General features: G+C 42.2%; 1 long non-coding RNA gene across 2 annotated transcripts; it reads right to left on the bottom strand.

Annotated features, from left to right (window-relative positions):
• Positions 1-1,881: 1,881 nt before the first annotated feature.
• LOC124863677 lies at positions 1,882-3,067 on the bottom strand. 2 transcript variants are annotated; one of them, XR_007037186.1, is made up of 4 exons: positions 2,903-3,067; positions 2,682-2,756; positions 2,259-2,414; positions 1,882-2,151 (listed from the first exon to the last, which is right to left on the bottom strand). It is a non-coding gene; the product is annotated as an uncharacterized LOC124863677 (long non-coding RNA). The 2 variants fall into 2 exon arrangements; XR_007037185.1 differs by having other exon boundaries at positions 2,259-2,756.
• Between the last annotated feature and the right edge of the window lie 3,703 nt (positions 3,068-6,770).

Genomic DNA, 6,770 nt, shown 5'->3' with positions numbered 1-6,770 from the left:
GCCGTATGGTTAAGTGGAAAAGCCTCTGTTGAGACAGCTGGATCTCGACCTCTTGTTGTTTCAACACGTATCAACTCTCCTTTCTATGCCTCGCAGACCGAATCTACCTCTTTGAGCACAATATGCTCACTATCAGCAAACAAACAGGGCTATGTCAGTGAGGCTGCTGGGCAAACATTATATGTGCTTGAGCTTGGATTTCAGTCTTGTAAACGAGTAAAAGTGCAAATACATACAAATCTGACATGGCTTGCATCTTAAAATGTGAAATACTTTTCACTTAACAACAAGATCTACATGCAAACTGTTAAGTATTTTATGTTTAAGCCACTGCTATGCAGAAATGAACAGATTATCCATATTTCCAATTGAAATATTTGCCCGTTTGACAAATGCTACATGCATTTTGTTGCCATTTTTTCTCCTACTACTTCTATTTTCTATATTTTAAACAAACCATTTCTTTTTCATGTACATAAATGATTGCACATAATTAGATTTTTCTTTGCCGTTAACTATTTTAATCAGTTTTGGGAATGAAAAATCATTGAAATGCTCAAATCATACATATAATTTAATTTGATTGTACAATATCTTCTGAATTGCTTTATTACACTATTTCCATTTATTTTTGCTCTGACCCCTGTTTTTGTCTGTTGACTCGTTTGAAAAACGACAAATTAGGTCCCCTGCTTATATCTAAAAGCGTTCTAAGTTACCTGTTGTTGGTAGATATTTACTAGTCATAAGACAAAAATTCCTGACATGAGACTATGAGTAGAGTAGTAGAATATAAAAAATAATTTTGGTTTTTCAAAGTGGGTTACGAAATGTCCCCCAGTGGATGGCACCAATTTATACCTGCAAAAACTGGATATGACATGACCAAAGCTACAAACGTACGACTTGGTGAAGTGACGAAATAACCAGCACTCCTCCGGGTGTCATGAATGAAGATTCAGTTCTTTATCTGAGAGCTTACTATAACTTCGAAACTCCTTTTTTAGAGTAATTATGCCATGTTTGCTTTTTATAACTGCTGTCGTATACATTACACCTCTGCATGCTCAAGATGTTCAGGCAACAGCTAACAGCTAAAATGTCGTAGACTAATTCATCAAAATTTGTCCTTACATCCTTCAGTTTGATAATGAACAATCTCAGGCCTCCATTTAAAAGATATTACAATGCAACAACTATACCTACACAGCAAAAGTGCTGGTAAACTGTAAGGCACATCACTGGATCTTTGAACTTACACACCTTACACAGCACCACACCTTAGCTCACTCATTAGATAGAGCATGTCTCGGTGTGTGTGTGTGAAAGTGGTTGAGGTTCTGATTTTGTTTCATGTTGCGTGTCAAGGTGTAATTATTTCAAAGGCCGTGACATTCTGCGACATTCAAACGAAGGATCTGGGTTCACTGCGGGTCTGATCTATTTCAGTTTTCTGGAATCAAAGGCAAACAATCACTGCCTGGTCTGGACTCAGTGAAAGAATGTGCCACATGTGGGACATACATTTTTTTTTAAAGAAAACCTTTAAAGTGTTGTGCTTGAGCGAAGAGCCCAGCCCAAGCTAGTGGTCCACTCCCTGTAGCCCATTGCTTGTAACCCTATCCTCAGCCTGGTTTGTAGCCAAACACCCTCACCACCACCAGCCCTGTACTTAGTGCACAGCTGCCCTGCTGCCACTGAGCCGCACATGCACGAATGGCCGCAGAAGCCATACACATACACTTTTATTCCACTACGCCACTGTTTCCTGAGCCAGTGCCCAGTCGAACAGATTGCCTCCAGGCACACCCACTCACCCACCCAACAACTTTACCAAAGTTTGACAGGCTCTTCACCTTCTCTCCTGTTATTGCCTCTACCCTCCATCCAAACATTCAGCCATTGATCACACTTTTAACTTAGAACTCCTCAAATCTCTCTCCCTTCTTTTCCCTGTTATCTTAAGCCACAATCAGGCACGTAGAAAACCGAATTACAGATCTTACTAAATGTGCTTTATACTTACCCTTATCTCATCTGCCCTTGCTGCGTCAGCCTCATGTGAACTTCTTTCAGCTCTTTTCATATCGTCCACAACCCGATTTAGTCTATACCACCACCCCCAAGAGGGGAACCAGACAGGACGGTGGACTGGAAAACAGAGACAGGCTGCCATGAAGTGCAGCTGAAACCTGGTCAGCTACAGTAGTGGTTGGATTCTCTTCCTTTCATGGAGGTTTTGGAGCTCGCACACTTACAGGGCCTCTGAACAATGAGAGGAATGTTTGAGGCAGCTCCGGCCCTGCTTTAGCACTGCCAAGACGCCCCGTCTGCTGCTTTTTGAGAACTTTTTATGACCTCTGTTCGCACTCTGTGCTGCCAGCAAAATACCCAGCCGGGGGAGCGCAGATTGGCTTGACATAAAAACAAGCACACAACACACACAGGCAAATAAAGACAGACGGAAAGGGAAGGCAGAAAAACAGGTAGAGGCTAAACAATTAAGCAGTCAATCTCTCGAATGAATGTTGAACTCTAAATCAAATGCAAACACTGGCAGACATTCAGAAAGTCAGCTATCCCATTCAAAGGACATATATACATCTGACCTTTGTAATTGAGCTGCTCCACAGAGGCACACCACACAACAGGACAATATTCCAGGGCTAATATCACAGTACCTTCAAACAGCAGGAAGGCTTTACACACACTCTGTCTCCATCAACAGGCTGCAGGAGCTTCTGTAAAGTGTGTCCCTGTCAAAGACCAGTGGTTCAACAGTAAAAAACAAACTAAAAACAAAACTAAGAAAATTATAGTTTTTCCAAAGTTACAAAGTCGTAAAACAGTAAAAAATGGCGATAACTCCTGAAAGAAAAGGGATACACGATGCTGCACCCACCTGAAATAACCGCTTTTAGTCCTGCTCTCTGCCCCAAGTTCATTTGTCTTCCTCTCTCTGTCACCCTGTAAAGTTGAACTTCACAAGTCTTGTGCCTGTCAGTCTTTTTGTCTTCTCCTCAACATGTTCCTCCTCTGGCTGTGCAGACAGGAGCGTGTGTGAATGCGAGAGTGTCTGGGAGCCAGACAGGGTGTACAGAGTAAGCGAGTGGGTGGGTTCACATAAAGGGAATTCCTACCTCTCTTCACTGATGATGTCAGAGAGGAGGCACCTTCCCCTCCCCTTCCCTTCCCGCCTCTGCCTCTCCTCTCCAGTTGTGCTGTGTATGGCCGAGGCTGCCGCTGGAACACAGGAAAGGGGGCTGGGAATTAATTGACACACTGCTGCTAATAAATGGGCTGAGGCTGCTTGAGTCAGTAGCGGACGGGAAGAGCACATAGATAAATGTGCACGGGACAAAAATACGAATGGGTCCACTGCCTTGTTTGCTGTGTAGGATGAAAGTTGGAGAAAGTTGTTGCTTTGAAAGATTTTTATTGTATAATCCTGATTAAAAATAATCTCTTTAAGTCATTATTGAACAAGTTTAAATACGTTTAAAATGAAACAAATGAGTCCAGAGGTGTAGACACACAAGGTTAGGAAAACCTGCATTTACAATACTATTGTTGAACATTGAAATTACAATATGGAGTGCGATAAATCTACAATTTCCTCTATATTTATTCCATTATCACAATCTCCCCAATAGAATCTCAAGCATTAATATCTATATCAGTTATGAGCACCAGTCTGACCAACTGGCATGCAGAGTTTGAATGTATGGCATTTAAAATATATAATAATATTATTATGCACATATTGCATCCATCCTTTGTAAATGTGATGCTGATCATATTAAAATGGCAAAGACGATCGTGATTTGATTTATTGTTCAGCTCTAGCCCGAAGCAAACAGAAAAGGATATTAATTGCAGTGACATGCAAAAATATTGACACCGTTAAACTCTTTCACATTTAGCTGAAACTCAGTCGGAATGGAGGCATAGTTGTGAATAGCAATTTTCAAGTGTTATAAGTTTGTCAATTAGTTAATTTTTGGGCTTTAATACAGAGGAGCTTTGGTATAAATAATTTCATTGTAGCTCTGGCTGTGCATAGTCCAATGGGAAGGAAGGTGAACATTTGCAGCCTCTAAAAGTTTTTTTTCTAGGATAATTCTGCTCAGCTTCTCTGTGCCTGGTGAAGAGAAGCATCCCCACAGGATAAATCTGCCACCACTGTGGTGATGGTATATTTAGCGTAATGTGCAGTGTTAGTTTTCCATAACACATAGCGTATATATATTCCACAATTTTCAATTCTGGTCTCACCTGACTAGAGCAGCTTCAAATGTTTCCTGTTTACAAAGTTTGGTTTGTGGTAAACTGACTTTCTTTCAAAAGGGCTTTTCCTCTTGTTACTCTTCCATAAATGCCACATTTGTGGAGAACACAAGTAATAGCTGTCCTATTGATAGATACTCTCACCTGAGCTCTGGATTTTATTCAGGGGTTTTAGAGTATAGTGTGCTGAATACAAATAAATGCTGCACTTTTCTTATTTGTTTAAAACATTTAAAACCTACGTATTATTTTCCACTTCACAAACATGCACTGCTTTGTAATTATTCAGTGAAATAAAGTACCATTAAAATACTCTGAAGTTTGTAACATTGTAACACTGTAAAAGCAAACCTTAAAACCAAATGCTCTAAGGTCAAATAGATGTTTAGGATAATAATTTGATTGCAGTTAATAGGAAAATTGTAGAAATGTAGATTTGGTAATTTACATTTGTCAGAGCAGTATATAGTATTCATTTTGTGATTACTCAAGACTGTGGAAGTTAAGGGGGACTTCCGTGGAACCCCTTTCACACTACCTCCCCTCACCATTGTCAACAACAGTGTCTGCTGTGGATCGGTTCTGGTTCACTGAAGTAGGCCCATCAGAGACTGTACTCAATGTGGTAACTCAAGAAGTACAGGATTGCATAGGAGCAGCTGGTCATCTTCTATTCACTCTGTCCTATGTTCGTACATCACGGCGTAGCTTGGTTCATTTACAAAACAGAACTGATTCAAACTGCTACAAACAATTAGGTCAGCCGAGAGGATCATCTGGGCTGACCTTTCCTTGTCCATCCTGGACAGCTAATATCTCTGCATTCCTCACACATTCTGGACACAAACTGTTTAGACTTTTTTCCAAATAGCACTAAAGAGGGCTATTTACAAAAACGAGCCACCACAGAGACAGTTTCTTCTCCCATGCTGTTTCTCTGATGAACACTTCACAGTCAGTGTACAATTCAACCATGACTTTCTTTTTTGTTAAAACACTGTATATTTATGCATATTTACAAAAATTGTTTCTTTTATTTAACTTTTTATATATCGATATTTTAAATTTCTTCACTGAGAGCAGAGGGGAACCCAAGTCCAATTCCTTGTTTGTGTACAGAAACTTGTAAAGGTGATTCTGTTTCTGGTGTGTCGGGGCAATGGCAAGACAGGGCTGTTTAATTTCAGTTTGACCTTGAGATTTAGATTACAGCTAAAAACTGTACCAGTTTACCAACATTTATTAAATATAGTTTCTGGCTAAGGTTGGGCTGTTTCTGTGTGTGTGCAAGGTCTGATCGACACCTGTCAATAACAGTTAACACCCTCCCTTCCATTTACTGCCAGACACCCTTCCCAGCAGCTTTCTCTACAGGGGTACAGTAACGCAAGCTTCTGAGAGGGGCTATTATACATTTTACAACTTCCCCTTCTTCTCCCAAAAGCCTTGGGCCATATGTGAGCGAGATGCAAAGTCCTGTGCAGACGGCCACGCCCCTGAGCAAGAGCGCGGACGTCACACATTCCACACACATGCTCGTTTCCAAGCAACGCATACACTCAAAGCTCAGTGAAACAGCCATGCCAGTAAAACACATGACCGCGATCCGTCGCTCATGTTCTGGTGGGATAATGTTTTGTTTGTGCACTTGTGTTTCTATGTTGTCTTCACTGGGGAGATTTACAACTTTGCATAGCAGTCAACGTTTAGTGATCGCTTTGACTTTTTGATTGTTAGTCAGCAATGAATAGCACATGAGGTATGTGTGAAGTTATGTTTGATATACTGCAAATTTCTTTCCTCACTTGGTTTTCTACTCTGTTTTAAAGTTTAGGCTACGTATATGGGCTTTTTGTTTATGTTAAATAAACTGTCTCCGTATGACTCAGTTAAACAAAGTAATGCACAAATAAATATTGTAATACACATAAAAATAACCCCCAGTGGGCCCACCACCTGCAGGGGGAACCGTGAGGGACCGGTGCAAAGAGGATTGGGTGGCGGACGAAGGTGGAGACCTCAGCGGCCCGATCCCCGGATGCTTAGGCTGGCTCTAGGGACGTGGAATGTCACCTCGCTGGGGGGGAAGGAGCCTGAGCTTGTGTGGGAGGTCGAGAGATATCAACTAGAAATAGTCGGGCTCGCCTCCACGCACAGCGCGGGCTCTGGAACCCATCTCCTTGAGAGGGGTTGGACTCTCTTCTACTCTGGAGTGGCCCACGGGGAGAGGCGGTGGGCTGGTGTGGGTTTGCTTGTTGCCCCCCAGCTCAGCCGTCTCGTGTTGGGGTTTACCCCAGTGGATGAGAGGGTCGTATCCCTGCGCCTTCGGGTTGGGGAGAGGTCTCTGACTATCATTTCAGCCTACGGGCCGAGTGGTAGTGCAGAGTACCCGGCCTTCTTGGCGTCCCTGTCGGAGGTGCTGGATAGTGCCCCTCCCGGGGACTCCATTATTCTGCTGGGGGACTTCAACGCCCACGTGGGGA

Source organism: Girardinichthys multiradiatus, chromosome Y, assembly GCF_021462225.1.
Source record: "Girardinichthys multiradiatus isolate DD_20200921_A chromosome Y, DD_fGirMul_XY1, whole genome shotgun sequence".
NCBI lineage: Eukaryota > Metazoa > Chordata > Actinopteri > Cyprinodontiformes > Goodeidae > Girardinichthys > Girardinichthys multiradiatus.
Note: the sequence above shows the minus strand (reverse complement) of the source record. Positions and strands in the feature narration are given on the sequence as shown.